This window comes from Ctenocephalides felis, unplaced genomic scaffold (genome assembly GCF_003426905.1).
Source record: "Ctenocephalides felis isolate EL2017-DRISC unplaced genomic scaffold, ASM342690v1 CF-g0.4_SCAFFOLD_01886, whole genome shotgun sequence".
In the NCBI taxonomy this organism is placed as follows: domain Eukaryota; kingdom Metazoa; phylum Arthropoda; class Insecta; order Siphonaptera; family Pulicidae; genus Ctenocephalides; species Ctenocephalides felis.
In genome coordinates, this window is record NW_020538040.1 from 173072623 (window position 1) to 173094896 (window position 22274).

Sequence of the window (22274 nt, forward strand, 5' to 3'; positions counted from 1 at the left end):
ATTTTATCAGAATATTCATCAGAAAACGTGGACAATATGTATTTTATTTCTCTTTGTGAAATTGCTTTTTTAACATAAAACTTTTGCCAGAGTAAAGGTTTAGTTGGTCTTTTTTACCCCACCCTCGTGTAAGATTTTTAGAAGTTATATAAAACTGCTGAAAAAATTATATTCAGTTCTCGTAAACTAAACAGCAGTGCTCCAAGAAAACTAACAAGGGAAGAATACTTTTGTTATGGATTTTCAAACAATGCCATTTATCTCCCGATAACAACGTGGTTACAATCAAGGTGATGGCTGGTTATACATCTTTTCCCCCTCTACTTTCAAATATTGTTGTTAAACATTCTTAACTATACTTGTTTTTGAGAGATCGGTGGTGGACCTTTTTACTTGCGGATTTTTAATCTTGTGTAATTTTACATTACATATTTCAAATTTATTCAGTTTTGCTGCAATGTAAGATATTTCAAGTACGTCTGTAACAGACGTGTGCAGTTTCTATTGCTAAAGCTATTGCGAAATATATGCATTGCGAATCGGGCGCTCAGGTCATTCTTCTTACAATTTAAAAATAAAATAAACCGTAGCAAATTTTCAAACGTTTCTTTGCAAGTCCGTTCTACATATATGTGTTGAACCGTTATGAAAATAAACGTCATACAATCGCAGGATATATTTAGAGTGTACGCAATGCTATTTTATTAGAATCTAGCTTACATACTTTTATTTTGTAATTAGTTCAGGTTTATATTGTTTTAATAAAATTTTGAAATAAGTTTACGATATTCACATATGAAGTACTTCCTTCAAATTTTAATATATGGTAGGGCGGGCACAAAGGTCCAATTTAATTTTCAGTAATTATACCGTTTAGCTAAATGAACTACATGACAACACATCAAACATTCAACTATTAAACTATGTTCAGTAAAATTCCTAGCTAACTCCTAATTACAAAATATGTTTCTTTTACTATTTTTCCAAATTTGTCATATGTCTCTTTTTGCCCCATGGGCGAAGTAAGGGAGGAGCAGCCAGGGATCAAACAGATATAAGGTCTTTTTTATTTTAAGTGCTTTATGAAATAATAGCTACATTATTTAACTAATGTGAAATATAAATTTATGTAAACATTGTTTTGGAAACATTTATTGTATATAACCTTTATCTGGTATTTCGGTAAAACACTAGTATTCATCAGAGGTCAAATACTGTTTACTTAATATATATCTTGTAAAATTGCTTGTTTTCATCCAATTTACTTTGGAATTTACTCTTTTTATTGTTTACATCTTCGTCAATGTAAAGTTTAGTTGATACTTTTCCCCCACCAACATGTAAGCTATTATAGAGGTCATATAACAAACTGTTGAATCTAACTTAAAAATAACAGTACATTTTAGAAAACATTTAAATAATGTATACATTATAGTTATATTATGGAATAATAATAGGTGTTGCGGCCCTAGGGCAGGTCCGTGAGCTGAGTTAAACTCAACTCGATTATTAGGTATCATGAACTCGATTATATTTAGGTCTCATAAACTAATACAAGAAATCAAAAAACCAAAGAACTACCGACGAAAAATGGAGTTTTGGTATGAATATTGAGACATTTTTGTATATCTTCTCGTAGCGACGTCTTAAGAATTAAGTTGATGGTTAGGCAACTGATGGCTACACATCAGTTGCCTTCTACTTTAAATAGTATCACTAAAAATTCTTGGCTTGTTTTTGAGATAATGATGTGTTTACCTTTAAGCCCCACTGTATCCTAATATTTAGAATAATTATTGAGCAAGCTTTATTTAATACATAGATGATTTTCTTTACTTTTGCAGTGAAAAGCTTATCCAGTCATCGATTCCTCACAATTTGGTGTATTTCCGAGAACAATTCCTTCAAAATATTGAGAATCGCGTTACGGAGACAACGTTCACGGACCGGACATGGATGAATTACGACTTATAAATGACATATCGTTATATTGAGCTCAAGTAACTTTATACCGTTCCCGATGGCAATGAGTCGCCAAATGATCTTTGCTCGATTTACGTCGCGCCCGAATCACATTCGGAGATGATGAGTTTTTGAAGAATCATATACAGTTCGAATTTTATTGCCATATAGTGGCTGATATTTTTCTTATAATTCATGCCCGACATTATATCGATACATATCGAGACGCTTCGTCATACACGTTAAGCGCGACACAATTCTTTTCTCGTACATGATTACATGAGTGTTTTATAACTTGATCTCATCCGCTGAACGCTGTCGTTGAAATTAATAATAAATTACAAATTATTTTTTATAATTTTAAGAACGGGGCTTGAAGGTCCGTGGGTGAAAAGGTCCAACAACATTATGTCAAAAACGAGTCAAGGATATTTGAACCTCCCCTCACCTTTGGTGGTATGTGGTGATATTCAGAATTGCTTCTCCTCCTCCACTAAACATCACATGTACTTTTAGTTACGAGAAAAAATCAAAAACAAATAAAAAACAAATTAAAAAAAAATTCAGGTAAAAAATGATTACACGTGATATCTTGCTAAACCCCTCCCTCCCCCACGTAATATTTGTGATTTTTTGTCAAACTTACCCCCCCCCCCCTAAAAATTTCACGTGATTAATAGACGCGCCCTAAATATTAGGAATTTTTAACAACAGAATTTGAAAGTAGAGGAAAAAAGATATGTAGCCAACCATTACCATAAATTAACTTTGCTACCACAAAATAAAAGATCATTTTGTCAATTTTATATGTATTTTTTTTCTTGTTAGTCTTTTTTTGAGCACGGTTGTTTTGCTTCCGATACCTAAATATAATTGTCAAGTATTTGATTGTTTTATAATACGTATTGTTAGTTTTCACAATGGCGGATAATAAAATTTATACTTTATGTTTTTCCATACTAGGTATGTTGTACGTGTAGTGTATATGTGTGTGTTTGTATACATATGTGTATGTGTAGTGTACTATGTGTATATTATAGTTTATTCATTTTTGTAAAATCAGATTGAAATGTAGTACAAAAATACAAGAAAACCATTAGATTTTTCTTCTAAAAATGCAACTGTTAGTTTACAAACCAATTACTTAATGTATTCAAAAGATAGATTGTAACTTATGTGTAGATAAAAAACGTTGTTATTTTTAAGTTAGATTCAACAGTTTTTTTAAATAGACTCCAAAATAGCTTACATATGATTAGGGTGAAAATGACCGCCTAAATCTTAATATTGGAGAGGTGTGAACATTAAGAAACTAGTAAATAAAAATGTAAAATAAGTTTAAAAACATCAATTTTACAAAAGATAAATTAAATTAGTAGTAATTCTAACTCAGATTAAGAATTCTTCTGACAAAGATCTTATATACATATTTCCCAAGTTCTTATATGCATTTTTTTTTTATATGAACTTCGTATTCAGTGCAAACTTTAAGAAAATGTGCTTATAAAATTTGTATTAAAAACAAAAATTATATTCACTTCATTTGTAACAATTGCATTTTTATATACAATGAGTCTATCGTAAGTTAAGCAGAAATATACCTACCAAAGCAAGATTTATAATTGTAGCAAGAGTTTATAATTTTTTGTTTATTATGTTAAAAAATACATATTTAGATAACGATTTTTAATTTGGTTGACCAGCCTAATAATTAAACTGCATCGCATTGATTAAATAATGCAGCTACTTCATAAAACCTCTTTAAAATTAAGAATAAAATAGTCAATCCTTTTGCGCCCTGGTTCTCTGGGTAAAAGGAGCAGGTGAAAATTTTGAAAAATAGCGAACAAACACATTTCTACAATAAATTAGCTGGGAATTGTGGTGAATATAATTAGTTTAATATGTGTTATTCATTTATTTTATTTATATAAACGCCAATTCGCTATGTACAGTGAATTCATAATATATCACTAATAATTTCGTAGCTCAAACTATTAATATAAAATTTAAATACTAACATATAATATAAATAAACGTATACTTTAAACATAATACTTTGGCAATATACTATAATAATTAATTGCACATTTCGTTGTAATATAGATGATTTAGTTTGGTTTTCACAGTACAATTGCTAAAGGTCAATTTGAATTTTTTGGCCCCGTCTTAGACTACAAGTGAACAAGTTCAGCTACTTGTAAAATTACAATAAGTTGGGGAACATTAAAATTAAGGTTTACATGCTTGATTTCATTCCAAGGATCAATTTCGAGTTGTATAATGCCCCCTACAATGTACAAAACAATATTTTGGCGAGTGCTACTTAATTATCGGTAATTACTTCGGACCATTGAATTTTTTTTAACGTGAAATGATAAAATGCGTGATTGACTGTCATATCATTACTTTGTTCTTCGTTCGAAATGAACCGACAACAGCAAAAAACTGCAGGGCGTAACAATAAATGTTATATTAATGTTCTTCGTTCAGGCGCTCGTCAAAAATTAGAGACGTCTTATAAATTACTCGCACAAACACTGCATATTGGGAGCAGTTGCGCAGCCATAATATACTTTGTATATAAACGGTAACGAAAGTTATGCATGCCGAGGTGACACCGCTAAATCGTTTATTCATTTCCAACACATCAGAGCTGCGACAAGCTATATTTAAAATATCACATTTTAAATAAATTGAATATGTATTATCTTGTCGCGTACGGTTGACAGGATGCCGTGATAAATATCAAAAACACGAAACAAATGGAGCAATACAACCCGCCCCATCGCCCGCCGGTAGTAGCGCAACCTCGTCGCCTTGAGGCGACGTGCACAGATTCGGTGGTAATCGTTCGCTCAACGGCAATTCCAATTCGATTCCAATGATGTGATTTTGTTCTGAAAAATAGGTGACAGAAAAATGCTATTGTCAAATTTTAAGGGAACGTAATAGAATGTGGAGTTACGTTATGGATTATTGACATAGATATATGCATTGTAAGTTCTATGATTATTGAACGATATTTGAATTTGTGTTATTGGTATATTCTTCCGCAAAAACAGCATGTATATATATTTAATTATAAGATAATGTGGCGGGATTAGCTCACAGAGTAGCGTTCCCGATTCACACGTTGGAAAGTTCTGAGTTCGAATCTCCGGCAAGAAATTGAAAAAAAATATTAGGTAGTTAATTTGGAATTATAATAGAATTATGAATAGTAATAAAAAATAGTCATGTGTAAAAATTAGAGAATTAGAATTAAAATGAATTGAAGTAAAGAGTTTAGCAGATTAAATGAGAAGTATAGTAGAAAAAGTAAGAAGTGTTTAGAAGAAGAAATGAGAAGATAATAAAGAAGAAGAAATAAGAATGAAGATAAGTTAAGCAGTATAGAAAGAATAGGATTATATGAAGAAGAAGGTAATATGAAATTGAAGATGGTATAGGATATATGATTGTATAGAATAATGTAGGTGGCTAAATGCTCAAGTAAGCGAGGCCAATAAAAAAAAAGATAATTAATTGGGGTTAACGCCAAGTGAAGAAATTTTTTTTTAGTTTTCGTTAGTGTTAAGTGCCCCAATGAAATAGGGTAGGACAAGGCACAAACATCCAATTTGATTTTGAGCAATTATATTGTGGAAACCAAATCAATTACATCACAACATATAACAAATATCAAACAAACAGCTAACTTACTATATTTAGTAAGAACCCCAGCTAATTCATCAATATAGAAATGTATTTCTTTTGCCGTTTTTCAAACAATTGTCAGCTGGTCCTTTTTTTCCCATAGGCAGGGTAAATTGAAGCGGCCAGAGAGCAAACATGTTTTATGTTTTATTTTAATTTTTGAGGAATTTTACAAAATATTAGCTACATCATTCAACTAATGCAAAATATAAATTTCAAGGGTGCAAAAGATAACGCTGTAAATAACCTTGATCTGGTATTTTGTCAGAAATATTTATCAGCAGAGTTGGAATAATTATTTATTTGATTTAGCTTTTGGAAAATTGCTTTTTTGAACTTAATTTGGGTTTTTATTTGCTATTTTTTATTTTTTACACCTTTGCCGGTGTGAAGGTGAAGTTGGTTCTTTTTACTCCACCCAGGTGTAAGCTTTAATAGAGGTAATAAAAAAACAAAATGTTTAATCTACCTTAAAATTAACAATACATCTTATGAAACAATTAAATAACGTATACTTAAAATTATATTACGATCTCGTAAACTAAACAACAGTGTTCACAACCAAAAACTAAACAACGAAAGAAAACTCTTTTTTTATATATTTTCGAACATTGTCGTTTTTCTCCCGATAGCCACGTCGTAAGAATCAAGGTGAGAGCTGGTTATACATATTTTTCCCTCTACTTTCAAATATTGTTGTTAAAAAAACTCTTAACCTCACTGGTTTATAAGATGTATCATTCTCCCCGCGGATCTTTAATCTCCGTTCTACCCTATCCTATAAAAACATACATACATGCAAAAAATATAATGGCAAATTATTTTATAAAAATGTTTTTTTTTTAAATTTTTCATATTTAATCTCATCAACATTTTGGAGAGAACTTAGGTGAGTTTCAAAGTACATACAAAACTATAACACAGCATTATAAATTATAATTTTTATGGAAGTTGTGCAGCAGCGATGTCTATTTTCACATGAAAATATAGATCAATTATAGCAATAAAAAATCTTTCACACTACTCTTACCTGAATCTAGTTGTAAATTAATTCAGATGACGGACCTGCCCTAGAGCAGTTTTACCCATTATATTATTTTATAAACTTCTAGAAAATAATAGATTATTTTTATTTTTACCACATCTAAGACTTTTAGCTATCCAAACAATTAATCTCGAAAAATTATTAAGCTCGATCGATTATTAAGATATCTGTGTCTAATGCAAGAACGAAACAGATAAGTTACTACTCGGGCCATGCGTCCGGTGAAAAAATGAAATAAGCCACACAAACGAATGCCAGTAAGCAATTACTTCATGTCGTAACCTGTAATCTCTCAACATTGAAACGTACTACTTGCAATTTTCAAGTAAATATAAACACATGTACACAAGGCGGCTGATACAATTTCTGGGCAATAAGCCAGATGGTTCGATTTCAATGTTAATTTGTTTTTTTTCGTCGATTGTCGAAACTGTTTAGAGTACTTTTTATCGTTACGTAAGACAATTAGTGGGCGTGGTTTTAACCAGTACCAGTCGACAGTTGTACGATTGATGATTTCCGAAAAAACGGTGAACGAATTTTATTCAGGACGCTTATCGGGAAATTTATTTAGACTTTCAATATAAGCTATTAAAATAATTTTACATAGCTGCATCTAATATAGCATTATATAAGCCTAATAACTGAAATAGGATAGAGTATTTTTCATTTAGTAGACACAGGATCTAAGTGTTTTATGAGATGTTGCATGATGATAATTTTTAACTACCTAGCATTTTTAGAAAGCAACCCAACAGTTGGGCTATCTATATTTGATGAATCCTTATTATTAGAATTTCTCTAATACTGATGATTTTTAATTTGATGCAACAATGCTCGAGAAGCGCTAATTTCACTTGGAAATATATTTTTATCCTGAAAACCAATCACTGCTTGGCATCCAAAATGAGTGTCAAATCTGAAACCTTTGGATTGGAAGGCCGAAGATCTTAGGATTAACCCACGGGAGAGTCAAATAGAAATTGATGAAAATAAATTGAATAAAATAAATGCTACATTTTTATAGCGTACTACATATTAAAAAGTAAAAACACAATTAAAAATATAAATTGGTACGTTTTGATAATTCAGATCTTTATTTTTCATGGTAAAAACATAAGATTTTTGTTGGTGATGGTGAACAGGTGATCGCAGAAAAAAACTTTAGCAAAATAACAAATTATGGACCTATTTTCGGTTACAAGCCTTACGATAAAATTATCCCTATTCCATTAATAATGTTACTATAAGTGTAATAGCTATTCTCGGTTATATGTTTTACGTTATATGGCGACATGAATGTAAAATTAAGCAGTTCAAAATAATAGGTACTGATGTGTTGCTGTTATAAATAAAAAAACGTGAAGTCAAAATAACGTTATTTTAACAGTTATGCTATTTGGAAATTAGATTTCAACTGTTGACAGTATCAAAATTTTGAAAAAACGCTTGTATCAACACACCATCAACACAATGAAAGCCAATATCAAAAGAAACAAAATTCATCAAAATAAAATAGACGTACAAGAATACAAAATCCTCAACATATCTTAACATAACATAGGCATATTATCTGAGAATTTGCCCATTATAATCATAACTCATCAGTTTTATAACAAAAACTTTACAACATGTTTTTTGAGATGGAGCAACAAATATATTCCGAATTTTTAAAACTAAATCTCAAAGGTCATAAAAATAATCAAGAAAACAGAATTTATCAAAATAAAATTGCTACCGAGAAAACAAAATCTTCAACATACTCTTAACATAACAGTCATATTATCCAAGAATTGGCCCATTCACAAACATGATAAATTATTATTATTATAATTAGTATTAAAGAGTTTAACAACAAAAATCTCACATGTTTTTTTTGAGATGGAGCAACGAATACGTTCTGAATTTTTAAAACTTTTTAAAACTAAATGCAATAAAATTTTCTCGAAAATTCGAACGCCAAGAAAAGAAAATTTATCAAAATAAAATAGGTGCACCGAGAATACAAAATCTTCAACATAGCCATGTAATACGAGAATTGGCGCATTAGAAAATATCAATCAATACACAATATGTTTTTTTTGAGATAGAGTAATTTATTTATTTATTTATTTTATATATTCATAAGCAAGCCGTAATCAATAATAATAGATATTATTTTAGGATCTTGTCAAACTTATTCATAATTAATATTAAAAAGATAGTAATTTTATAATAATCATAGTAGCTGCACAAATATTCGCTTCTGAAAAAAACATTAAATTTCGAACATTTAATACAATGTTCATCATCAAGTTCATCATATCGAAGACAAATAAATACGTTCTGAATTTTTAAAACTAAATCACAAAGGCCATAAAAATAATTCCTCGAAAATTGCTAGAGACCGCTAATAACATGTTGTATAACACTACGAAGCCACAGCAATGCGTTTGCAAATAAATTTAACAGTGTAATAGTTGATTATGCATTGCATACCTTAAGTAATTGTAATTGAATAGCTATCCGTATTACATAGAATAAACTAGAGTGCATTAAATCATTGCTTATCTGCGGCCCCAGTTCTTGGTACTTCCTTTCGTTTTTATGGCGATGTATTTAGCGGAGATAATGCATCGTTCCGCAGAGAAACAAAAACCCAACTGCAGAATAATAGAATGAGGGAAGAAATGAAGCCAAGTAGCGGAAGAAAAAAGAAACACGCGGCTGGCTAGCACAAGTTTTTGGCTCTAAAACTAACGAAGAATAAGTACAAGAGTAATGGCCAGAATCTTTCGGGCGAAGGCGTGACTGTTCCGAGATAAATGCATCATCTCTCCCTTGAAAGTCAAATGCCGTATCTATTTTCATTGTTTTACAATCTTGGGAGATATATTAAAAATGTTAAATAACGCAAATAAACTTGTTCGGCCATGTTGAGTTGAATGTGGCGGAGATATTTATCTGAATATAATACATACATACATACATATATACATACACACACACTTAAGGGGCACAACTAGTGTAACCGCCTAAAAAAGGTGATTTTTGGGAGTTTATATTAAAAAAAACTACTTTTTCAATCATTTCAATATTTTAGAAGTATATTTATACATGTCTTAAGAATACATAGTAAAATTTTCGAAGAAAAAAATTAAATATTTTTTAAGTTATCGTCGATCTGCAACGGCACGACAAAAAAAGGCCCTTCACTGCTGCAGTGATTCCGGCCTTCTACGTGGACGAAATTTAAAAAAAAATCTTGTTAAACTACATAATATTGTCTGTAAAATGAATTACGACAAAGAAAAAAAATCAAAAATTAAAAAAAAGTCGAATTTTACCCAAAATTTTGGTCGTTTTTGGACTGCCAAAATTTGATTTTTGATCCGATCAAAAAATCAATAGTTCATTTTACGGAAAACTATATATAGAACATGTAAAAAAAATGGTACTGATCGGATCATTTGTTTTTGAGTAATCGCTGCAGCAAATTCGGAAAATTCTGTTTCGAGAAAAACGCGTCTAAAGATTAAATGATCGTTATACTATATACTATATACTCTATATATATATATATATATATATATATATGTATATATATATATATATATATATATACCTTTAAATGGCTGTGACTCAAAACTATTTAAGATATCGATTTGAAATTTTAGTATGTTATTTTTAAAGGTATAACCTATCGAAATATGGAAAAATAGAAAATTCGATTTTTTGAAAATTTCACACTAGTTGTGCCCCTTAAGTATAAAAATATGTTTCCATTTAAAAATAATCCCATCTTGGGTACTGCGGTGTGAAATGGCAGAGGGAAACCTATCATACTATTCTTCCCTGAATCGAATTTGAATTTAACACAGCTCACGGACCTGCCCTAGGGCAGTACTACTCATTATTTTATAATACTTCCCTAGTAGTAATAAGTTCTTAAGACTAATGCTCTATTAAACTCACCTATAGTGCTAATGTCCTTTAATTTCAACATGAAAATAAAGATACCGATATTCACAATACATCAGTAAAACAATTAATTACTATCTGTACAAGTTAATCTTGATATTTTGTCACAAATATGTTATTTCCATCATATATAATTTAGTTTCAACGTTAATAATTAGATAGTTTTTTATTTTGTGTTATGTATTGTTATGTTATATATTATATTATAGTATGCATCGTAATATCATATACTAGTATATTTGTATTACTATAATATGTATTATTAAAATTGTATTTTCGAGCCCCCCTGGAGGTACTCTGTGAGCTATATGATAAACAAATAAATAAAAAATAAATAAAACAAATAATAGTCTGTACGAAGGCATGTCCATAATGTAAGAGCACCACAAACCTATAATTCCTTTTCCCTCTCTTATTGTAATTCCCATTGCCATTTTATTACTATTATTCACTTTTTAAAGACTTTTATGCATTTTTCTCATATTTTTCATAGTACATATATCATTTTTCTCATTATCTTTACATACTAGATTTGCTACATAAAAATGACAAACATATTTATATATTGTTTGGGAATCGTAATAATTAGCTTTTGGAAAAGCACGGTTAAGACGTTCTTTCGTATTTAAATGTTAATTTTTTTTTCGTTTTTAATGGAACTTTCAATGACGATAAAGTTTACGGTTCAAACGTATATCGTAAAATATTAGGCCTAATATTAGTCCTAAAAGTAGTTGAATTGTAAATATTCCATGAAGTTTAGAATAATGGGCCGCGCTTTTAAAACAACTTTTCTGCAACTTTTGTCTATCTTGGCATTACTAGCTCAGTTAATTACTATTTTAATACTTTCAACACAATTTTTATTTCCCATAATGCTTATTATAATCCTCTGGCCCATTATAATATACATCGGTGAACAAGAGCAAAGTAATTGGTTTATTTCTATATATAAACCATTGCAATTAAGAATATTATTTCTATGTAATCCACAGTAATGAGTTAAAGTCGTATATCAACGTTATCGTAAATAATATTACCGTTACTATAGCTAACCACATTACTACCGTTTGCATACCAAAAATTTCCGCAAAATGCTTAAGCTTGTCTCAATAAATTCAGCGCCAACGTGCTTCTCCCACGCGTTACCATTTTCGTTAATGAAAATGTGGTTATCGTCTTTACATATAGGTACTGAGTTGTGAACTCATTATTTAATAGAATTGAATATATTGCGAAGTCATTATTTAATAGAATAGAATACGACGATTAACTCCTATTTACAATGCAAAATTATATGTGTATAACAGGCTGATCCTCAATATGGTTCCAAATTGATAAAAAACCATTCTCTGAAAGTTTTAGCTCTTAATATTGTCTTTTAGATAGAGCGCAATTCAATCAAAGTTTTGTATGGAAATAGCATGAAAAAATTTTCAAAAATTTTGCAGAGTATCGAATTTTCAATAAAAAATAATACAATTTTTTACTTTTAATTCATTTGTCACTAAGTTATACTTAAAAAATTTTTTTTTTAATTTTCAAAATTTATTCCATGCTATTTCCATACAAAGTTTGATTGATTTGCGCTCTAACAAAAAGTTAATATTAAGAGCTAAAACTTTCAGAGAATTATGTTTTATTATTTTGGAACCATTTGAGCCTTTGAAAGCAAGGAAATTCGAAAATTTCCATATTAAGAACCACCCTAGAGTATATAAATTATTATTTTAACTAGTTGTCATTGGCAATTTGCCCTTGAACTTTCATAGCATTTCAATCGATTAATTAAAATATACAAGACTATTACTAAATTCATATAAAATAAGGGCAATTTGCCCTTAGACTTTCATAGCATTTCAATCGATTAATTAAAATATACAAGACTATTACTAAATCCATATAAAATACAAATTTGTAATTTAACCCTTTCCACTCGCCAATTATAAGATTTATGTAAATTTTGCCGCGGCATACGAGTGGAAAGGGTTAATTCTACTTCTGGCACTGAAGTGTCTCGTTAAAATATCTCTAAAACTAACTAGGTGTAAGTAGTATTTTTCCAAGTTGCATGAGATTTCCGATATGTGTAAATAAACGACTTAATTAATAAGAAGTTATTATAAACTTCATTAACAATTATAAAATAAAAATGTGATATTAATTCCAATTATATGATAAATATAGTCATAAAAATATAATAATGTTACATGTGTACATATCGTTATTATTATCATTATGTAATAATATGATTGGCTAAATAACCTAAGTGTTGAAGTTTCTAAATTTTCACCAAACGGATAAAAAATCAGCTCACATATACATACATACATACATACTGCTTCCAATTTTGGTCTCAAAGGATTCAGAATGACTTAAAATGTTCGGGAAATATAGAACTGGCAATTATGATTTTTTTTAGCGGAAACAAACTTTTACTTCGTAAAATAATAATAATGTATTCCAGCGAATTCTGCAATGGCCCATCATACCTTATAAAATCGTATTTAAATAATTTTTAAAATTACACCCTAGTAATACTAATATATTGTCTTCTCTCTCACACACCCTTGATTAATTTTTTTTATTGTTTTTATATAAAATTGAGTTCAATTTCTAATTTTTGTCAACCGGTATCATTGTTTATAGAGAGGGTTGAATTGAAGTGTCTGTATCAGTTGCTCAGACCGTCAGAGCATAGGATGTTGTTTACATTGGTTGATGAAGTTAGAATAACTGTACTTTTTTTATTGACCCTTTGCCTCTTGTATTTGAATATCTTACAGGCAGAAATATATATCTGTTTTGGAACTCTATAATTATTTATATTTAGAAGCATACTCTGGTTTGCACGAAAACGCTAAAATACGAAAGTTTTTTTTAGACAAAATCAGATAGTTGATTATTTATGTATCCAATTTATCTAACGATGCACTAACCCATCATTTAACTGTTATTAATAATTTATAGTAAATGAATGTAAATAATTCATAATCAATTCTGATACAAAAAACTAGCACCAACATTAGTTTCTGCTCAGATTCTAGTAAGAAGCTTATCTCTATAATTTCACTCTGGCATTCTTGTTAGGTTCATTGCACAGGTGTACATGAATCATATTGTATTTCATCAGATCAAAAGTTTATAAAACGTTGGTTTTATATCCCAAGTATAATCGGTTAATTTACTAATATAACGATAATAAAGATCTTAATCGATAATTGAATTTTCCACAACAAGAACTTTCACCCAATTTGATCCTTGCGCTTAATAACTTCGATATTCTTGAGAGCACTTTTAATTATGAAAAGCAATTATAGATGTTCAGTATTTTATTTTCAATTGTAAAGACATTGGAACTATTTCAGAATAAAAATAGCAATACCATTAATGTCGCTGTTTGTAAAATGTTAATAAAAAAGATAATTTTTTATATGAGCCACATATATGAGCTATTTATATGAAAAATATTAATAAAATTGAAAATCTGTTGTTTTAGTTTTTAAAGTTTTTTAATTATATAAACACATTATTCATGATAGTTACTCGTAATATTTATATGCTTACTACATACAGACCTACATATCTGTATATTAATATTAATGTATACTAATATTAATCACTTATATATACATATTAATTTTATTACCAGGTTATCCGTAAAAAATATCGCCGGTAAGTTTTAATAATCAAAAAAAAATTAAAAATAAATTTTTTTACATATCTTTACGTTTCAAAGGTTTCTGAACATTTTAGCATTTAGGTTGAATGTGTGTATGTGCGTGTGAGTAGTATGTATGTATGTGCGGATACAAATTTTAGTCGACAATTTCAAGAGCACGGATCAACCGATTCGAATGATTATAAATACATTCGTTTTCTATTAATGGGGAGACGTCCTGAAGAGTTTGTGGTACCGGCAGATCCAGCCGTTTCGTAGATACGGGACAAAAAGAACATAACATGGCAAATCAGTTTTGGAGAGAACGAAGTTCCCGATTTGAATGATTCGAAAAGCATTTTACTTGTACTGACGGAATGAACATTTTTTAGGAAGGCATTTCCAGCGGTTTCAGAAATTAAAAAAAGAGATGTTATATGTCGGTCAAAAATTATCATTATTATAGACATATACACATAAAATTATCAGATATTTTATAAAGATAATAGATATTTTAATAAAAGTTCAATATGTTCTATGGGTTCCGTATCAAAATTTATAATGTTTAAAAATCACTTATATAGTCCAAACTAAGTAAAGGATATTAAAAGTAAAGTAAAGGATATTAAAATTTTCAAGAAAGAAGATTTTTGGCAAACTTTTCAAAAAATTTCAAAATATTCAAAAGTCGTGTTTTTAAAAATTCAAAAATTCTCAAAAATTCTCAAAACCATGAAAAATTAAAGCATTAAAAAATCTTAAATTACGGTACGGAAAGTTTTGTAAAAACTTCAAAAATTCTCAAAAATATAAGTTTTCAAAAAAATTTAAAGCATTAAAAAATCTTAAATTACAATGCTGTAAGTTCTAGCAATTTGCCTTAAGGCACGATGCCATGACCACTACTAGTTAATATAATATTTTACAATAGTTCTTTAGTTTTTATCAAAGATGTGTTTTTATTGTGATTATTTAATGAGTATCGAAGAGAAAAACAAAACAGTAGAAATGATAGAAAAGCTTTTTCAACTCGCAAAAGATGAAAACGCAGACACAGAAAGAAATACAATCGATCGAGCGAAAGAAAGGCTCGAGATTTCACAGTGTGTAGAGTAAAAGAGTAAAAGAGTAAACGTCATTGGCGTGCTATAATTCTAGGGCCGCTAGACTCGCACTTTACTGTCCGAGCGAAGCAATTAATAAAACGCACAAGATGAGTTCGAGTGAAGATGGACCAGCGCAGTGGATGGGGCTCGTCGGCCGAAAGGGTTGGGGGGCGGGTTCGATACTGTGGGACGAGATAATGAAATCAATTTTAAAAGAAAATAACGAATTCAATTTTCTTTCTTAACCCTTTCGCGGCAGACCGTGAGGAGTCGACGGTCGTCTCGCCGGAATCGCTCGAGAAGAGAATGTATTACGTCATTACGGCAAACGGTTTGAGTGCGACTCGGGGGACGTGTGGGGCTTTGGGGCGACGTAATGGCTGATGGGTCCGCGGCCGACGCTCGCGGGTTCAGCGAGGTCGGTAGCTGTTCTTGTATTTATCAGCAAATGCACTGAGTAATCGTTAAACCCGATATGTTAAACATTTTACATAAAGATCGGTATGCTAATAGATGTCTTTAAAGAAAATAGCTATGAATAAATCAATGTTATATCATGCCAACGTACGTGTAGCATTTTATAAACCACTTTCATTCCGGTTTGCTCATTACTACGAAACTCTGGATTGTGCGACGGACGGTTTTAGTGCTATATAAATGCCATACCATCTAGTTTAATGTTTCTTTATAGATATATGAAAAGTTCTTGCGCAATGTACTGGACGGTTGATCAATCGGATTTTGTAGCGGTACTACAGCGATAACATAAACAAATAATTCGCATGTGTGTATCATCCGACAAGTAGTTATGTTATCGTTTCTTTAAATCTCCATATGATAGAATAGATTACTAAATCGATAATATATGGAATATGCAGTCACATAAATTGACCGATTAAAAGTTTAATTTAAAATGAAGACGGTAGTTGAATGGCCATACTCTTGATATTCCACATGTGAAGGTAAGGTGATCATACGTCCCAGTTTGCGGGAACAGTCCCGGATTTCCACCTTAGTCCCGAGTTATCTTAAAAGCAATATTTGTCCTGAATTTAGATTTTCTGTCCCGGATTGTCCCGCGTTTTCGAAAAAAACTTGATATTGAATTACAACTACCATCAAATCTCTGAAATCGATATATCATATTATGTTACAAGACAACAATTATGCTTATATGAATCAGTATGTTATGAATGAGAATATTGCCGAATACAAAATTCCAAGATCGGGTTAAAAAAGCCCTTTCATTATTGAATTCGAACTTTGATATTCAATTTAACAAAAATTATGAGAACAAATGAACAAGTGGTATTTTTTTCAAGTAAACTATAAATATAATTTTATACAAGGTTTAAAAAACATCTTGATAAAAATTATAATATAAAATATAGGTAAAAAAGAATTTTACATATAATCTAATAACAAAGTTCTTACTAGACCGAAATTCTAACATAAAAAATACGCTCACTATAGTTAGGATCACAGTATTTAAATGCACCAGTGAAACAAAATAAAATAGTACCTGTATAAGATCTTATAAAATTTTCCTAATTTCCAAAGATTAAAGCACCGAAACCTTATCTACAATCACATTTTCTCTTATAATTACATCTCATTATATTATAATGTTTATGTAGAGAACTCATATAATAGATGTAACTAAATAAACCACTTACATTCTCACAAGAGCATGCAATAAATTAAATGTAATACAAAATATTCTGTCTTTAATTTTAAGAAGGCAATTTTTGGGTAAAATAGAAATGTTATGGTAATGCAATGCTGCGGATCTATCTTCGTAAAAGTAGGTAGTAACTAACTGGCAAAAAGCTATGTATTTGCTGTGGGATTAGGTGTTTAATAACAATTTAATAGTAAAAGGTCAAATAACAGTTTCATCATAAGTGCAATTTTTTATACCTTTTTAATTTAGGTATTTGTAAAACGCTCGATCGCACAGCAAGTGCACGTTTTTTGACAGCTTGTTACTACCAACTCATACGAAAATAGACCCGTAACATAGCATGATCATAACATTTCTATTTTTTCCGAGCATTGGCTCCTAATATTATTATTCGTATAATTAAACAAATTATATATTTAAAGTTCTATACTTTTTAATTGTTTTATACATTTTACATCATATTATTGATTAGAAGCGAGCACGGTTTTTGTCTCTCGGGTATTTCCTTTCCACCGTAACATTAGAATCGCATTCTAACATCTGTATTCAAAATATTTTAAAAGGATGTCAAACAATCCAATGTTGCAAATAGGCATAATAGAGCAGCATCCTTTCGGATGGACCGGTAGGTATGCGGAAGTACGACCATATTATTTTACCCTAATCTCTGGACAATAGATATTTTAGGAAGTTTTTTATCGAAGCGAAAGGGTCCGCGCATAAATTATAATTCGGACACCCTTTCCTTTCAACTAAAACTATCGCTTGAATGCAACAAAAAGGGTCAATGATGGCACCTTTTTTGTCCCTTCATTATGCGCGGTCTTAGATTATGCGGACTTCGTTTGTGGCCATTTTCACAATACGGTTTTGGAGAAATGTCAGAACCGAACTATTGTGGATTTAATGTAATTATATTTGTTGTACTTTATAGCCAATTATAGATAGATACCAATTACTGGTATTTTTATGATAAGCTCAAGCGGAGCACACAGTTTGGTGGATGTTACATAATTCTTTAATAACATATTGTCTGGCACGTAGATTGTAAGATCACGATCTTGATTCGCTCTTTACAATAATTACAGTGAAACAAGTATAGTGTTATAAATGATTTATCTTCTGATTGTATTTAAGTATGAGTCTAATAATTATCAATTACTGCAGTTTATATTCATATTGTAATCTCTATTTGTTTGCCTGTAGTCGAGGAATAGTTTTTTACTTCTTTCAGCGTTGTATAACATCTTGATATAAATATAATATTATAAGTTACTTGTAAAATCTTTCGTGGAGAAAGTGTATAATTCTATAAAATAGTCTTAATGCTGCATTATTATCTTGCGGGTATAATCAAACATCTGTACTACTTTAATTTTATCTTTTATTTTATAAAATGTAAATGTATAATAAATTATTTTATTCTGTAATTACTAGAAAGTGAAACAGTTGCTCATAATCTATTAAGGTTTCTTTTCATATTTATTTTACACACAAGAAATCATTTTTCACACGAGAAAGCGATCATATCTACTTAACATTTAGGGATCGATTCTGACCAATGTTATGGCAAAGCTTATTATGTAGAACTTTTCACACAAATTCGTTTTAAATATTGACAAAAGCCATGTGTCAGATAGTAAACATAACCTAGAAACCGCACAAACGTAAAAAAACGATGTTAGATAACAGGGTTTTTCTGACTCAGATTCATAACATACGAGTGACGTTGCCTGAATGCACAGCAAATACATGACATTTTGACAGTATTCAGTATGATTCAGTAGCATAACGTATGAAAGTTGAAGTGTAACATGACCTTGCCATAACATTTTTGTCTGTTATGCGGCAGAATCGGTCCCTTAATGTCATGTGGCACCGAAAAAATACACTAATTTAATTTCTTCAAGTTCAAGGGTCAACTCAGTTTTACCCAAAGTAGTTTACCTGGCGAGGATTGTTTTTTGACCATTCCGCACCACATATGAAATGTGGTGATACATTTGCACAAAAGCGTGCAAGTTCTCGAAATCATTTAGGGATCGCGGATTCAGGTACAGCGCGAAGAGACGGGGTCATCATCCACTGCGGCCGCGACGCAGCAACGCCGAAGGGGTACAAATTATTTATCTAGGAATAGTACAAAGGGGTGAGTCCATTCGCGTATCGTGGACGTCACGGGACAGCGGTGTATCGAATTATAAAATACCGTACAGCGGATGAAATTTTAAATTTGTTTCATTATAATATTTTATACTTTAAAAAATGTAATTTTTCATTATGATATTTTTGAAATTTTTCATACAAGAAAAAATAAAATTTTTGTCAATTATTTTAATTTTTTTTAATAAAATTAAAATTCATTCACCAATCATTGGCCGCAAGATTTAATAAATTAACAATCAATATATTTATGTAAGAAAATTGCCCACTGGTGGAATTTCTAAAAGCCCTGTACCCGTCAGCAAATAACCTCATTGAACCCAAGGTTCAGATTGGTTATAAAAAATAAATAAAAAATTCACCAATAACAAGTGATTCATTTATGATTTTTATACCACAGACAAATAGATTGTTATATGCCCAACAATGCTATATAATTGCAATCTTAAAATATTAATACTGTATGGAACAATCTCATGTCATTGCTATATATTATAAAACAAAAAATTTAATTATGTTTAGTAAAGTCATTTTTTGATTATAATGAACTGACAAATGGATTTTTTTAATGCCTAATAAATTGCAAAGCTCCTCGACAAAAAACCGTTGTTTTAGAAAAATCTACAAAAATCAGTTAAATTAGCTTATATTAAAAAGTAGATACTAAATCATTATAACATATACTTGGAACATTTTATTTATTAATAAATAATAAAAAGTACAATATTTTAATGTATCGTTTATAAAAATATAATAAAATAGTGGTGTATGGCATCGTGCCTTAAGACAAATTGCTGGAACTTCCCGTACCGTGATTTGAAATATTTAAAAGCTCAAAGAAAAAATTTGATTTTTTTTGAGAATTTTCGTTTTAACATTTCTAAAGATTTTGAAAAAACTTGAAGATTTTGGAAAACATTTGAAAATTTAGAATTTTGAAAAAAAAGTATTCAAAATTATGATATTTTTGAAAAATTTGAAAATTTTGGAAACAACTGATATCTTTTGAAAACTGTTTTCTTTTGAAAAATTTTCAATTTGTTGAAAATTAGTGATACCCATTCATGTCGATTGATCTACACTGTCGAAAATATCTGAATTTTGACCGCCAAATAGCACTTTTTTAATTTTTTTTAATCAATCCTTCATTACGTCATTCAAATCTCTCAAAAACTTAATTGCCAGTTTCTGCACTCTTTGCTCCGTATCTCCAAAATGGCAGGACCAACTTTTGTCAAAAACAAATCAGCACGTCTCCTTATCAATAGGAATCGAATGCTATTTGAATAATTCAGATGGTTGATCCGTACTCTCAAATACATAGATGACAAATTATATCCATTCATACACACACTCACCCATAAAACGTCATATTATATATATATATATATATATATATATATATATATTTAAAACTACATTATTATTAAATAATGAAATATGTAGTAAATTATATTATTGCATTATTAAAATAATGATAGATTAAAATATTCATATACACACAGAAAAGTTTAATTCAAACAATACAAAATCTGGATAGTGTTGCAGGTTTAAACTCATTCTTTATTGTGAATATTTTATCATGATTGACAAACTATTAAAATTGTAGCTTTTTCCTATGTAGCAGAATTTTACACATAACTGAGAAAATCTTGAGAAGAGATTTTACAAAAGTTGGTAAACCATCAATCAAACCAATTAAATGCGTTGTCAATGAATTAACATTAATATGAAGCGCTAACGAACTGTGTTCCTGATTATGATATAACATTTCAGACCGCACAATTAAAATACCGATGCCGCAGAACACGCGGTGACCGCGCGCGACAGCTGCTGTTAAGTGAAGGAAAAAAAGGCCTTATTGTCGACCGCGACTCGGAATCTATTATCCCGTGAACTCGGAACCATCTCAAAATAACAAAGGTAGGCTATCAATTAATAATAGTAGAAACATAGTCAAAACGTATATTTGCATATGGGCACGGGATAGGTACCAGCGTCCGCGGAAGGGTCGAGCGCGGACGCGGACACGATCATAGATTTGACTAAAATGTCGAAAAAAATTGGGGTTGTTAGCAGTACAGTATAAATTAAACTATTGTTATTTTTAGGAGAAAGAGAGAATCAAACGTGAATACAAAAACTACAATAGAAATAAACGTAAAAGTATGGTGCAGGACATCGTGCCTTTAGCCAAATTGCAGGAACTTCGCGTACCGTAATTAAACATTTTTAAAAGCCCAGAAATGAAAAAGTAGATTTTTTGGAGTATTTTGATTTTTTGCTGATTTTTTTAAATTTTGAAAACATTTGAAAAGTTTTGAATATTAATATTAAATTAAATGCCTTTTTTAAAAGATGATATTTTTTGAAAACTTGTAAATTTTCGAAAAAAAAATTTTTTTTAATATTTTCGACCGCCAAACGGCTGGACCAACTTTGCTAAACACTAATCAGCGCTTCTCGATATAAATCAAATTTTTTTTCAATAATTCAAATTGGTTGAGTGGTGCTCCCAATAAACGTGGATTAAAAATTGTCTCTACACATACATACATACATACACACATGGTATGCCAAACAGTTCAGAAATCTTTGAAACGTTTATTTGGCTTGACCAAATAAACACAATTAACCACTGATGTCTTTTATCACAGAGAACATGAAAAAAAAAATTCTTCAACTGCTAACTAAAAATGCAGATTTTCACATCACGTGGAAGTCTGACGAAACAGTCAAAATACAGTAAAAATAGTTACAAAACGTTGATATTTTAAAATCGATTCAGGATTCTTCGCGAAATTGTTTCATTTAACGGTTAACTTTGTTCATTGTAAATAGAAAAACAGCTTGACCAATAACCACTAAAATTCAATCAGTACAATATATTTTTAAGTTTTATCATATGACACTCGAACTTTTTAATAAAAACGTAATTTTTTCATTCGGATAATTGATATTAAAATAGCATATTTGTATTTATTTATATTATTT